Source organism: Ranitomeya variabilis, chromosome 3, assembly GCF_051348905.1.
Source record: "Ranitomeya variabilis isolate aRanVar5 chromosome 3, aRanVar5.hap1, whole genome shotgun sequence".
In the NCBI taxonomy this organism is placed as follows: domain Eukaryota; kingdom Metazoa; phylum Chordata; class Amphibia; order Anura; family Dendrobatidae; genus Ranitomeya; species Ranitomeya variabilis.
The window spans coordinates 342087514-342102077 of NC_135234.1; positions in this window are offsets into that span (position 1 = coordinate 342087514).

Consider the following 14564-nt stretch of genomic DNA (forward strand, 5'->3'; position numbering starts at 1 on the left):
AATAAGACCACAACATGTGGACAGCAAATCAAGGCCAGAACTTATCTTTGATGAAAAGAACTGCAAAGCAGAAGGAACCAGGCAGGGATGTGAATCCTCCAGGAACAATGGACAACTGGCACTGACTAAAGGGTGAAGCAAGACTAAATAGCCCCGTCCAAATTGCAAAAGGTGAAAACACCTGATAAATGCTGTGATTCAGAGACAGCAGCGCTACCACTTACAACCACCGGAGGGAGCCCAAGAGCAGAATTCACAACAGTACCCCCCCTTGAGGAGGGGTCACTGAACCCTCACCAGAGCCCCCAGGCCGATCCGGACGAGCCAAATAAAAGGCATGAACCAAATCATCAGCATGAACATCGGAGGCAACAACCCAAGAATTATCCTCCTGGCCATAACCCTTCCATTTGACAAGGTACTGAAGCCTCCGCTTCGAAAAATGAGAATCCAAAATCTTCTCAACCACATACTCCAACTCCCCATCAATCAACACCGGGGCAGGAGGATCAACAGAGGGAACAACGGGCACCACATATTTCCGCAACAAAGATCTATGAAAAACATTATGGATGGAAAAAGAGGCTGGAAGGGCCAAACAAAAAGACACTGGATTGATAATCTCAGAAATCCTATAAGGGCCAATAAACCGAGGCTTAAACTTAGAGGAAGAAACCTTCATAGGGACATGACGGGAAGACAACCAGACCAAATCCCCAACCCGAAGCCAGGAACCAACACAGCGACAACGGTTAGCAAAACGCTGAGTCCCCTCCTGAGACAACACCAAATTGTCAACAACATGAGCCCAAATTTGCTGCAACCTGTCAACCACAGAGTCCACCCCAGGACAATCAGAAGGCTCAACCTGCCCTGAAGAAAAACGAGGATGAAAACCAGAGTTACAAAAGAAGGGTGAAACCAAGGTAGCAGAACTAGCCCGATTATTAAGGGCAAACTCGGCCAATGGCAAGAAAGCCACCCAATCATCCTGATCAGCAGACACAAAGCATCTCAAATGAGTTTCCAAAGTCTGATTAGTTCGCTCGGTTTGGCCATTTGTCTGAGGATGAAATGCGGAAGAAAAAGACAAATCAATGCCCAGCCTAGCACAAAAGGCCCGCCAAAACCTAGAAACAAACTGGGAACCTCTATCAGACACAATGTTCTCCGGAATGCCATGCAAACGAACCACATGCTCAAAAAACAACGGAACCAAATCAGAAGAGGAAGGCAACTTAGGCAAAGGTACCAAATGAACCATCTTAGAAAACCGGTCACAAACCACCCAGATAATTGACATCCTCTGGGAAACCGGAAGATCCGAAATAAAATCCATAGAAATACGCGTCCAAGGCCTCTCAGGGACCGGCAAAGGCAAAAGCAACCCACTAGTGGGAACAGCAAGGTTTGGCCCGCGCACAAGTCCCACAGGACTGCACAAAAGAATGCACATCCCGTGACAAAGAAGGCCACCAAAAGGACCTACCAACCAAATCTCTGGTACCAAAAATCCCAGGATGACCGGCCAACACAGAACAATGAACCTCCAAAATCACTTTACTAGTCCATCTGTCAGGATCAAACAATTTCCCCACTGGATAGCGGTCAGGTTTATCAGCCTGAAATTTCTGAAGAACCCGTCGTAAATCAGGGGAGATGGCAGAAAGAATCACCCCTTCCTTCAGAATACCGACCGGCTCAAGGACCCCGGGAGAATCAGGCAAAAAGCTCCTAGAAAGGGCATCAGCCTTAACATTCTTAGAACCCGGAAGATACGAGACCACAAAATCAAAACGGGAGAAAAACAGGGACCATCGGGCCTGTCGAGGATTCAGCCGTTTGGCAGACTCGAGATAAATCAGATTCTTATGATCGGTCAAGACCACAATACGGTGCTTGGCCCCCTCAAGCCAATGTCGCCACTCCTCAAATGCCCACTTCATAGCCAACAACTCACGATTGCCGACATCATAATTGCGTTCCGCAGGCGAAAACTTTCGAGAAAAGAAGGCACACGGTTTCATCAAGGAACCATCAGAATTCCTCTGAGACAAAACGGCCCCTGCCCCAATCTCAGAAGCGTCAACCTCAACCTGGAAAGGAAGCGAAACATCCGGCTGACGCAACACAGGGGCAGAAGTAAATCAGCGTTTAAGCTCCTGAAAGGCAGAAACAGCCGCAGAGGACCAATTAGTAACATCAGCGCCTTTCTTTGTTAAATCGGTCAGGGGTTTAACCACACTGGAGAAGTTGGCAATGAAACGGCGATAAAAATTAGCAAAGCCCAAAAATTTCTGAAGGCTCTTCACTAGGGTTGAACGAAACGGGTCGGCCATTTTCAGAAGTCGCCGACTTTTGGCAAAGTCGGGTTTCATGAAACCCGACCCGACCCCTGTGTGGGGTCGGCCATGTGGTCGGCGATCTTCTGAATCTGGTATCGGAATTCTGATACCGAGTTCCGATATGTTTGCGATATCGGGAATCGGTATCGGAATCCATATTTAAGTGTTAAATAAAGAATCAAAATAAAAAATATTGATATACTCACCCTCGGACGCGCCCTGGTACTAACCGGCAGGCTTCCTTCCTAAGAATGAGCGCGTGAATGACCTGCGGTGACGTCGCGGCTTGTGATTGGTCGCGAGCGGTCACATGGGCGGTCACGCGACCAATCACAAGCCGCGACGTCATCTAAGGTCCTTCACGCGCTCATTCTTAGGAAGGAAGGCTGCCGGAAAGAAGCAGGGCGCGTCCGAGGGTGAGTATATAGCTAATAGGAATATACTCACCCTCGGACGCGCCCTGCTTCTTTCCGGCAGCCTTCCTTCCCAAGAATGAGCGCGTGAAGGACCTTAGATGACGTCGCGGCTTGTCCATGTGACCGCTCGCGACCAATCACAAGCCACGACGTCACCGCAGGTCATTCACGCGCTCATTTTTAGGAAGGAAGGCTGCCGGTTAGTACCAGGGCGCGTCCGAGGGTGAGTATATCAATATTTTTTATTTTGATTCTTTATTTTACACATTAATATGGATCCCAGGGCTTGAAGGAGAGTTTCCTCTCCTTCAGACCCTGGGAACCATAGTATCCCATTGCACTGCATTGGGTTTCGTGTTTCGGCCGACCCCGACCCCGACTTTTTTATAGGATCGGCCGATTTCACTCGACCCGACTTTTGAGAAAGTCGGGTTTCGTGAAACCCGACCCGATCCTATAAAAATAAAAGTCGCTCAACCCTACTCTTCACGGATGTGGGCTGGATCCAATCATGAATGGCCTGAACCTTAACCGGATCCATTTCTATAGATGAGGGAGAAAAAATGAAGCCCAAGAAAGAAATCTTCTGTACTCCAAAGAGGCACTTAGACCCCTTCACAAACAAGGCATTATCACGAAGGATCTGAAATACCATCCTGACCTGTTTCACATGAGACTCCCAATCATCTGAAAAAATCAAAATATCATCCAAATATACAATCATGAATTTATCAAGATAATTCCGAAATATATCATGCATGAAGGACTGAAACACAGATGGAGCATTAGAGAGTCCGAATGGCATCACAAGGTATTCAAAATGGCCTTCGGGCGTATTAAACGCAGTTTTCCATTCGTCCCCCTGCTTAATACGAACCAGATTATATGCCCCTCGAAGGTCAATCTTAGTAAACCAACTAGCCCCCTTAATCCTAGCAAACAGATCAGAAAGCAAAGGCAAAGGGTATTGGAATTTGACCGTGATCTTATTCAAGAGGCGATAATCAATACAGGGTCTCAAGGAGCCATCTTTTTTGGCAACAAAGAAAAAACCTGCTCCCAATGGTGAAGAAGATGGCCGAATATGCCCCTTCTCCAAGGACTCCTTCACATAGCTCCGCATGGCGGTATGTTCTGGCACAGATAAATTGAAAAGTCGGCCTTTAGGGAACTTACAGCCTGGAATCAAGTCAATAGCACAATCACAGTCCCTATGCGGTGGAAGAGAACTGGACTTGGGCTCATCGAATACATCCTGGAAATCTGACAAAAACTCAGGAATTTCAGAAGAGGGGGAGGAGGCAATTGACATCACAGGGACGTCACCATGAACCCCGTGACAACCCCAACTAGTCACAGACATAGATTTCCAATCTAATACCGGATTATGCACCTGTAACCATGGGAAACCAAGCACAATAGCATCATGCAAATTATGCAACACCAAAAAACGACAATCTTCCTGATGGGCTGGCGCCACGCACATGGTCAGCTGTGTCCAAAACTGAGGTTTATTTTTAGCCAACGGTGTAGCATCAATGCCCCTCAAAGGAATAGGACTCTGCAAAGGCTGCAAGGGGAAACCACAACGTCTGGCAAATTCTAAGTCCATTAAATTTAGAGCGGCGCCTGAATCCACAAATGCCATGACAGAAAATGACGATAATGAGCAGATCAGGGTCACAGATAACAGAAATTTAGGTTGTACAGTACTGATGGTAACAGAACTAGCGATTCTCTTGGTACGCTTAGGGCAATCAGAAATAACATGAGCAGAATCGCCGCAGTAAAAACACAACCTATTCTGACGTCTGAATCCTTGTCGTTCAGCTCTAGACACAATCCTATCACACTGCATAGGCTCAGGACTCCGCTCGGAAGACAATGCCATAGTGTGCACAACTCTGCACTCGTGCAAGCGCCGATCAATCTGAATGGCCAGAGACATAGAATCACTCAGACCAGCAGGCGTGGGGAACCCCACCATAACATCTTTAACGGATTCAGAAAGACCCTTTCTGAAGATTGCCGCCAAGGCATCCTCATTCCATTTAGTCAGAACTGACCATTTTCTAAACTTCTGGCAATATGATTCTGCCGCTGCTTGACCCTGAGACAGGGCCAACAAGGTCTTCTCAGCATGATCCACTGAATTAGGTTCGTCATACAATAACCCAAGCGCCTGAAAAAAGGTGTCTACATTAAGCAACGCCGGATGCCCAGGTTCCAGGGCAAATGCCCAATCCTGGGGGTCACCACGCAGCAGAGATATAATAATTTTAACCTGCTGGATGGGATCACCAGAGGAACGGGGTTTCAGAGCAAAAAACAGTTTACAGTTATTTTTAAAGCTCAGAAATTTGGACCTATCCCCAAAAAACAAATCAGGAGTTGGAATTCTAGGCTCTAAAACTGGAGTCTGAACGATATAATCGGAAATACCCTGTACTCTAGCAGCTAGTTGATCCACACGAGAAACCAGTCCCTGAACATCCATACCAGCGCCGAACTCCTAAGCCACCCAGAGGCAAAGAGGGAAGAGAAAAAAAAAAAAACACAACAGACTACAGAAAAAAAGTGGCTCAGCACTTTCCTTCCCTTCTTCTGAGATGCGGTTAACTCATTGTTGGCCAGTTGTACTGTTATGATCTGGTGGCCTAAGAGCAGCATGGGACGTACTCTGGAGAAGGTGGTACCTGTACTGACCGCAGACCCTGAACCTAACACCGCAACTAGAATTAGCCGTGGAATGTACCTAGCGCTCCCTAGACATCTCGACACAGCCGGAGGACTAATTAAATTACCCCTAGAGATAGAAAAGGGAAAACTATCTTGCCTCAGAGAAAATCCCCAAAGAACAGGCAGCCTCCCACAAATATTGACTGTGAGAGGAGAGGGAAAAAACATACACAGACTGAAATGAGAATTTAGCAAAGGAGGCCACTTCTAGCTAAATAGAAAGGAAGGACAGAGTACTATGCGGTCAGTATTAAAAACTAGAAAATATCCACCACAGAAAATACAAAAACTCCACAGCTAACTAAAGATATGGAGGGTATATCTGCATCTCCAGAGATACCAGCTTGGCTAAAAAAATCCTAATACAGACCAAGCTGGACAAGACAAAACATAGAAAGGAACTGAACAATAAGACCACAATATGTGGACAGAAAATCAAGGCCAGATTTATCTTTGTTGAAAAGAACTGCAAAGCAGAAGGAACCAGGCAGGGATGTGAATCCTCCAGGAACAATGGACAACTGGCACTGACTAAAGGGTGAAGCAAGACTAAATAGCCCTGTCCAAATTGCTAAAGGTGAAAACGCCTGATTAATGCTGTGATTCAGAGACAGCAGCGCTACCACTTACAACTAGTGTTGAGCATTCCGATACCGCAAGTATCGGGTATCGGCCGATACTTGCGGGTATCGGAATTCCGATACCGAGATCCGATACTTTTGTGGTATCGGGTTTCGGTATCGAAACAACATTAATGTGTAAAATAAAGAATTAAAATAAAAAATATTGCTATACTCACCTCTCCGACGCAGCCTGGACCTCACCGAGGGAACCGGCAGCGTTCTTTGCTTAAAATGCGCGCGTTTACTTCCTTCCGTGACGTCACGGCTTCTGATTGGTTGCGTGCCGCCCATGTGGCCGCGACGTGACCAATCACAGCAAGCCGTGACGTAATTTTCAGGTCCTCAATGCCTAATTCTAGGCATTGATGATTTTAAAATTACGTTCCGGCTTGTGATTGGTCGCGTCGCGGTCACATGGGCGACGCGACCAATCACAAGCCGTGACGTCACGGGAGGCAGGAAACGCGCGCATTTTAAAATTATGTCACGGCTTGTGATTGGTTGCGTGCTGCCCATGTGACCGCGACGCGACCAATCACAGCAAGCCGTGACGTAATTTCAGGTCCTGTATGCCTAATTCTGCATTCAGGACCTGAAATTACATCACGGCTTGCTGTAATTGGTCGCGTCGCGGTCACATGGGCGGCACGCAACCAATCACAAGCCGTGACGTAATTTTAAAATGCGCGCGTTTCCTGCCTCCCGTGACGTCACGGCTTGTGATTGGTCGCGTCGCCCATGTGACCGCGACGCGACCAATCACAAGCCGGAACGTAATTTTAAAATCATCAATGCCTAGAATTAGGCATTGAGGACCTGAAAATTACGTCACGGCTTGCTGTGATTGGTCGCGTCGCGGCCACATGGGCGGCACGCGACCAATCAGAAGCCGTGATGTCACGGAAGGAAGTAAACGCGCGCATTTTAAGCAAAGAACGCTGCCGGTTCCCTCGGTGAGGTCCAGGCTGCGTCGGAGAGGTGAGTATAGCAATATTTTTTATTTTAATTCTTTATTTTACACATTGATATGGATCCCAGGGCCTGAAGGAGAGTTTCCTCTTCTTCAGACCCTGGGAACCATCAGGGGTACCGTCCGATACTTGAGTCCCATTGACTTGCATTGGTATCGGGTATCGGTATCGGATTAGATCCGATACTTTGCCGGTATCGGCCGATACTTTCCGATACCGATACTTTCAAGTATCGGACGGTATCGCTCAACACTACTTACAACCACCGGAGGGAGCCCAAGAGCAGAATTCACAACAGCGTGCTAGAGTCCCTGTAAAAAGCCTCAGGCCACCAGTCATACGGGTTTGTCTTATCCATCCGGGGGACAGAGAGTGACACAACATCTAGAACATCTACAACAGTTGTGAGGACCTTATGAGAAGCTCAGCAGTAAGGTACTACAACACCCAGGCGCTAGAGGAAGGCTACTGATTTCCTCCTGGATAAGGGGACTCTGGATTTGCCTCCAAACCGGCCGGACTCTGCCTACCCTGTGATCTGGTGCTCTGGACTGTGTATGCTGAAGCCTTCAGTAAAAAGGTAAAGAGACTGCAACCTTGTGTCCTCATTCTTCACTGCGCCTCACACCACCCACCATTTACACATTGGGAAGCCCTGGGGACATACTTCACCTGTGGGAAGGTATACCATCTAGCTGCCATAACATCACCCCAGCGGACCCCTAAGCAGCGTCGGTCACCCTGACCGAATACCACAGGTGGCGTCACGAACATTATCCCTTTAAAGACCTTTCCCCATTTACAACGGACCTCCCGAGGGCCACGGACCGGGTCAGCCACCGTGACATCTGTTGTGAATTCTGTTCTTGGGCTCCCTCCGGTGGTTGTAAGTGGTAGCGCTGCTGTCTCTGAATCGCAGCATTTATCAGGTGTGTTCACTTTTTGCAAATCTGACTGGGCTATTTAGTCTTGCTTCACCCTTTAGTCAGTGCCAGTTGTCCATTGTTCCTGGAGGATTCACATCTCTGCCTGGTCTCTCCTGCTTTGCAGTTCTTTTCAACAAAGATAAGTTCTGGCCTTGATTTTTTGCTGTCCACATGCTGTGGCCTTATTGTTCAGTTCTTTTCCATGTTTTTGTCTTGTCCAGCTTGGTCTGTATAAGGATTTGTTTAGCCAAGCTGGTATCTCTGGAGATGCAGATATACCCTCCATATCTTTAGTTAGCTGTGGAGTTTTTGTATTTTCTGTGGTGGATATTTTCTAGTGTTTTAATACTGACCGCATAGTACTCTGTCCTATCCTTTCTATTTAGCTAGAAGTGGCCTCCTTTGCTAAATTCTGATTTCAGTCTGTGTATGTTTTTTTCCTCTCCTCTCACAGTCAATATTTGTTTGGGGCTGTCTATCCTTTTGGAATTTTCTCTGAGGCAAGATAGTTTTCCCTTTTCTATCTCTAGGGGTAATTAGTCCTCCGGCTGTGTCGAGATGTCCAGGGAGTGCTAGGTACATTCCACGGCTACTTCTAGTTGCGGTGTTATGTTCAGGGTCTGCAGTCAGTACAGGTACCACCTTCTCCAGAGTACGTCTCATGCTGCTCTTAGGCCACCAGATCATAACAGACATCCTCCTTGAGAACCGAAGGACCCGGTACCGAGTACCCCACTGCCCTATGGGGGCAATCCACTCGGGTATGCACCAAATATTGCGGGTGTTCGAGTCCCTACCCGGAATGTTTTGCAGCTGTTAGACACCCCAAAAATAATGCGGGGATCCATAATACTCCATGTATACCCAACCCCCTGATGCAAACTAGAGTAGCGAGCACATACGCTCAACACTAACCTCATATTGTCATTTTTTTTTACTTTTGAAAAAAAAAACAATTCTAATCCCAACCCTAACCTTAACACAACGCTAACCCGAAGCCCAACTGCAAAGAATGGAAAAAATAAAAAATTAATATTTTATTATTTTTATCTAACTAAAGGGGTGATAAAGGGGAGTTTTATTTACTATATTTTTTATTTTGATCACTGTGGTAGGATCTATCACAGTGATTTAAAAGAACCTAAAAGAAAAATTTCTTATTATTGCCGAATACCGGCCGGCAGATCTTGGTGGGTACACTTGCCGGGCCAGGGTGGACGGGGGGGGATGGTGGAGGTATCGGGGAGTCTCGGGAGCCATCATTTCATTCATTGAAACAGCCGGCACACTTTTTGTTTGTGATCACCGTTATTCAGTGAATAACTGCGATCACATGATCGGACACAAAAAAATCCGGCCCTTATCATGTTCTCTGGGTCCTCAGCTACCCCCAGTAGCCGAGATCCCGAAGCTTTTCTGACTCTAGGGGGCACTACAGCCTTATTTGCGATCAGCATGTTAAAACGGCAATGAGGGAATAAGGACCCTTAGCGGCTGCCATTTTAATGCGTATCGGAGGTCATTAAGGGGTTAAAAGATTTTACTTTGTCTGTGTCTTCATTAAATTTGGCTATGGGTTTAGTAATGGGGGAGTCTGACACCTCTCCATTACTAACCCCTGGGGTCAATGTCAGCTAATATAAAACAGCTGTCATCAACTCCAAAACTATTGCCCCACTTACCACCGCACCACGGCAAGTGGAAATATCGGGGCAAAACGCCAAAATCCATTAGATGCACCTTTTCTGGGGTGGCTGCAGGCTGCTAGTTTTAGGCTGGGGAGGGGCAATATCCATGGCCAATTACCAGTATGATAATACCAGTCCCCAACTGTCTGCTTTAGCTTGGCTGGTTATCCAAAAATAGGGAAGACCGCAAGCCATTATTTAAATAGGGCCCCTCTATTTTTCATAACCAGCCAAAATAAAGCTGACACCTGAGGGATGCAATCCGCAGCTCTTGGTTCTGCCTATGCTGGTTATCAAAAATGGAGGGGATCCCACAGCATATTTTTTATTTTATTTATTAGGTAAATAGACTAGCACCAGCTGGTGAATAATCACAACATCATACACCTGCTCCCACTGCTATCAGGGAGACTAAGCATACGATGGTGAGAGTAGTTCTCTCATCAGCCGAGGCCTGTGACCCGCGGTAACCTTTTCACCGTCGGTAATGTGTAACTTTACTGCCAAACAGAGCCTGTGCCTGTGTAAGTCTGATCACTTTGAGCTCTGTGCCTGACCCAACATGACTTTATTCCCTTCCTGGACTTAGACTCTTTGCTTGTGACCTGACTTCTCTTTTGCCTTCTCCCTGTAAACTATATTGCCTTTCTAGTTTTCCTGACCCTGGCTCATGAATTGGATTTGTTCTCTGACTACCCCTTGTCGTACTGCACCATTTCCTGGACCTGACCTCGGATCGTTTGACCTCCCTTTACTTATCCAGTAAGAAGTATTATATTACTATCTGTTATTGTAGTCTTTCTCTCCACTTTTGGGACTTATTATTTCTATAGTGACTCGTGTCACACCATTCTCTTTTCAACTTAAGCTTTTTACAGATAGTGTTATGTTTACATCAAGAATTTGTTAAAATTTCATTGAATCCATTTTTCCATCTACCCATTAAATGTTCCCCGTGCCATTGGCTGCAACACAACCCCAAAATATAATTGATCCACCCTCATGCTTAATGGTTGGCGAGATGTTCTTTTCCTAAAATTCTGTGACCTTTTTTCTCCACACATACTTTTGATCATTTTGGCCAAAGAGTTAGATTTTAACCTCATTGGTCCACAGGACCTGTTTCCAAGATGCATCAGGCTTGTTTAGATGTTCTTCTGCATACTTCTGATGATGGTGAGGATGCAGGAGAGGTTTTCTTCTGATGACTCTTCCATTAAGGCCATATTTGTGCAGGTGTCTCTGAACAATAGAACAATATAACTCAACTCCAAAGTCTGCTAAATCTTTCTGAAGGTCTTTTGCTGTCTTCCAGACCTTATCTTGCTGTCTTCCATCGTTACTATTAACTGACACCTCTTAATTACATTTCAAACAGAAGAAAGGGCAACTTGAAAATGCTTTACTATCTTCTTACAGCCTTTTCCTGCTTTGTGGGCCTCCACCATTTCCATTTTCAGAGTGCTAGGCAGCTGCTTAGAAGAACCCAATGGCTGCTGTTTTTTGGCAAGGTTAAAGGAGACTGGCTTTTTATAAAGCTGGGAAAATTTGCATCACTTGACCTTTTGTTAGAAAGATTAGACATTTTTTGTAACTTTAAACTCTCATTTTGTCTTGATTTTTTAAATTGGCACTAAAAGGGTGCAATATTGCTGAGGTTGCGACTGAAAACCACAGCATGGCCATAGTATGTGAATGCAGCTTTAAGATGAAACAACTGAATATCCATGCTCCTGGGCTGCTTTACCATGATGAGTTTTTGATGCTGCATATTTTTAAAAAAGAGCAAGTAACCTATCTTACCAATGCTGCTGAAAATCTGCAACACATAAAACTCACAAAAAAACTCATTGTGAGGGTATGTGCACACGTCAGGGTTTCTTGCTGAAATTTCCTGAAGAAAACCGGAAATTTTCTGCAAGAAATCCGCATTTTTCTTTTTGCGTTTTTTCCCGTTTTTTTCGCTTTTTTTTTAGCATTTTGCAAGCGTAATTAGCTTGCAGAATGCTAAAGTTTTCCAAGCGATCTGTAGCATCACTTGGAAAACTGATTGACAGGTTGGTCACACTTGTCAAACATAGTGTTTGACAAGTGTGACCAACTTTTTACTATAGATGCAGCCTATGCAGCATCAATAGTAAAAGATAGAATGTTAAAAATAATAAAAAAATTAAAAAAATGGTTATACTCACCTGCAGACAGTCGATCTCCTCAGCGGCGTCCGTTCCTATAGATGGTGTGTGCAGGACCTTCGATGACGTCGCGGTTACGTGACCGCGATGTCATCGCGGTCATGTGACCGCGACGTCATCGCAGGTCCTTTACACACACCAGCTATAGAAACGGAAGCGGCAGCGTGCACCTGAGAGGCAGGAAGACTGCGGGGGCCATCGAAGGTGAGTATATGACTATTTTTTATTTTAGTTCTTTTTTTTTTACCAATTATACGGTGCCCAGTCCGTGGAGGAGAGTCTCCTCTCCTCCACCCTGGGTACCAACCGCACATGATCTGCTTACTTCCCGCATGGTGGGCATAGCCACATGTGGAAAGTAAGCAGATCAATGCATTCCTAGTTGTGCGGAATCCCCGCAATTCCGCAAATTTAATGAACATGTTGCTTTTTTTCCGCGATGCGATTTTTCGTGGAAAAAAATGCAACATTTGCACAAGATATCCGGAATACACTGAAAATAATGGGAGGCATATGTAAGCGTTCTTTTCACGTTTTTATCATGTTTTTATAGCGAAAAAACGCGAAAAAAATGCGAAAAATACTGAACGTGTGCACATGGCCTGAGGATGTAGCCTTAGGCTCCTTTTAAACCATGTTTAGGAAGGAGGTATTATTGGGGAAAAAAAGATGTATACATATTAAATGTATGTCAAAAGATCTTTCTTATTTTGCTCCTAGAAACCTCTAGACATGCCCTGGTTTATCCAAAGGTAGACGTCCAAAGGTCCTTCATATCGAAGGTTGTGACTTTACATAAGACGACCAAGGTACTGGATTGCAAAAATGCTGCTGACCCAAAAGGTTAAGGGCTTGTTCACACTTTGCAGATTTTGCTTCAGATTTTTCCGCAGCGGATTTGGAAAAACCGCAGTGCAAAACCGCTGCGGTTTTCACTGCGGATTTTCCTGCGGTTTCTTCTGCGGATTCCTCTGCGGGTTTTCAACAGCACTTTCCTATTGGTGCATGTTGAAAACCGCTGCGGAATCCGCAGAAAGAAGTGACATGCTCCTTCTTTTTTTCCGCAGCAATTCCGTGCGTTTTTTTCCGGGATTTTCTGCAATGTGGGCACAGCGGTTTTTGTTTTCCATAGGGTAACATTGTACTGTACCCTGCATGGAAAACTGCTGCGGATCCGCAGCGTCAAAACCGCTGCGGATCCGCAGCAAAAACCGCAAAGTGTGAACATAGCCTAAAAATAACCTTCAATTCTCCTACATATGTACTTACAGGAAAGTTATATTTTTCATATGTGAGCTGACATTTAGACTCGCTGTCTGTAAATTTAAGTGCATAAACAGGATCTCCAAAAAATCTGCCCTGACATTTTGGTGTCGGGCTCAGCGCACATAGAAAATGACAGCAGTTCTGTATGTAAAGAATGTTTGAACATTGACAGGCAGCGTTGTGTTTGGAAAGTGAGTCATCATGCTGACTTGCCGGCCAGGCCACGTCAGCACTTCCAAATGCCACACAGAGAAAAGATCTGTGACGCATACACTCCTAAGTGCCTGGGAAAGTAATTGCACATGGTTGGATGGAAATCCTTCCTAGAAACAAGGAACCAGTCAAATTCCATGAAGGATATTTGTTTTCGGTGTATATACAGTGTGGACCTGTAGTCTCTAACCTGTTATCTAGCATGCTGGGACTTATAGTCTTACTGTAGCTGGACAGCCACTGATTGGAAAACACTAGTGTAGCCTGAATGTCTATCGGCAGCCCCAGGCTATTTATACATACGCTTTTTCTTTGACTTTTAACTTGATTTATAGAGACAAAGACAGAAGGTTTACAGTAAAATCGGTGGTTTCCTTCAGTTTCTTCAGTATGTAAATCACCAAGCTACTCTGAAGGTGCACACAGTCCGCTTCACATTGGGATATGTCCTGCAAGGCCTTATGAGATTTCTTGTAACTCAATATTATGGCTCTGTGCTGTATTTGTAGAGTAAAAAACAATTTTGGCACTCAGTTTATTTTATTACTAATATAACTTGGATGGAAAATACTCAAGCTACTTACCGGTAGCGGTGTTTTTCAGGAGCCTATGACAGCACTAACGAGAGAGGGGATCCGCCCTTCAGGGACAGGACACCTACAGAGATAAAAGGGCAGCACCTCTCTCCCACATCAGTTGGATTACAGAGCATGAGAGGACCTCCTTGGTTAGTAGCACATAAATAATCTATACATTGCACCCTGTGATTAAACTTAACAATTTATATAAACAAGAGGTGATAAGCCATGCCAGCATAAAGGGAGGGAATATAGGAGTGCTGTCATGGGCCCCTGAAAAACACCACTACCGGTAAGTAGCTTGAGTATTTATTCAGTCGCCATGACAGCACTAACGAGAGATTTACAGAGAAAAGAGTCTCAGGGAGGGACTACTGCTTCCAGCACCCTTCTACCAAACGTGAGATCGGAGGAGCCACCCAGATCTAATCTATAATGCTTAAAGAAAGTAGATGGAGATGACCATGTGGCCGCCTTACATATATCCTCAATTGACACCTCCGACCTTTCCGCCCAGGATGTCGCCATGGCCCGAGTGGAATGCGCTCTTATGCCTTCCGGGACTTCTAGGCCACCTGCTGAATAAGCCAAAGATATCCCTTCCCTA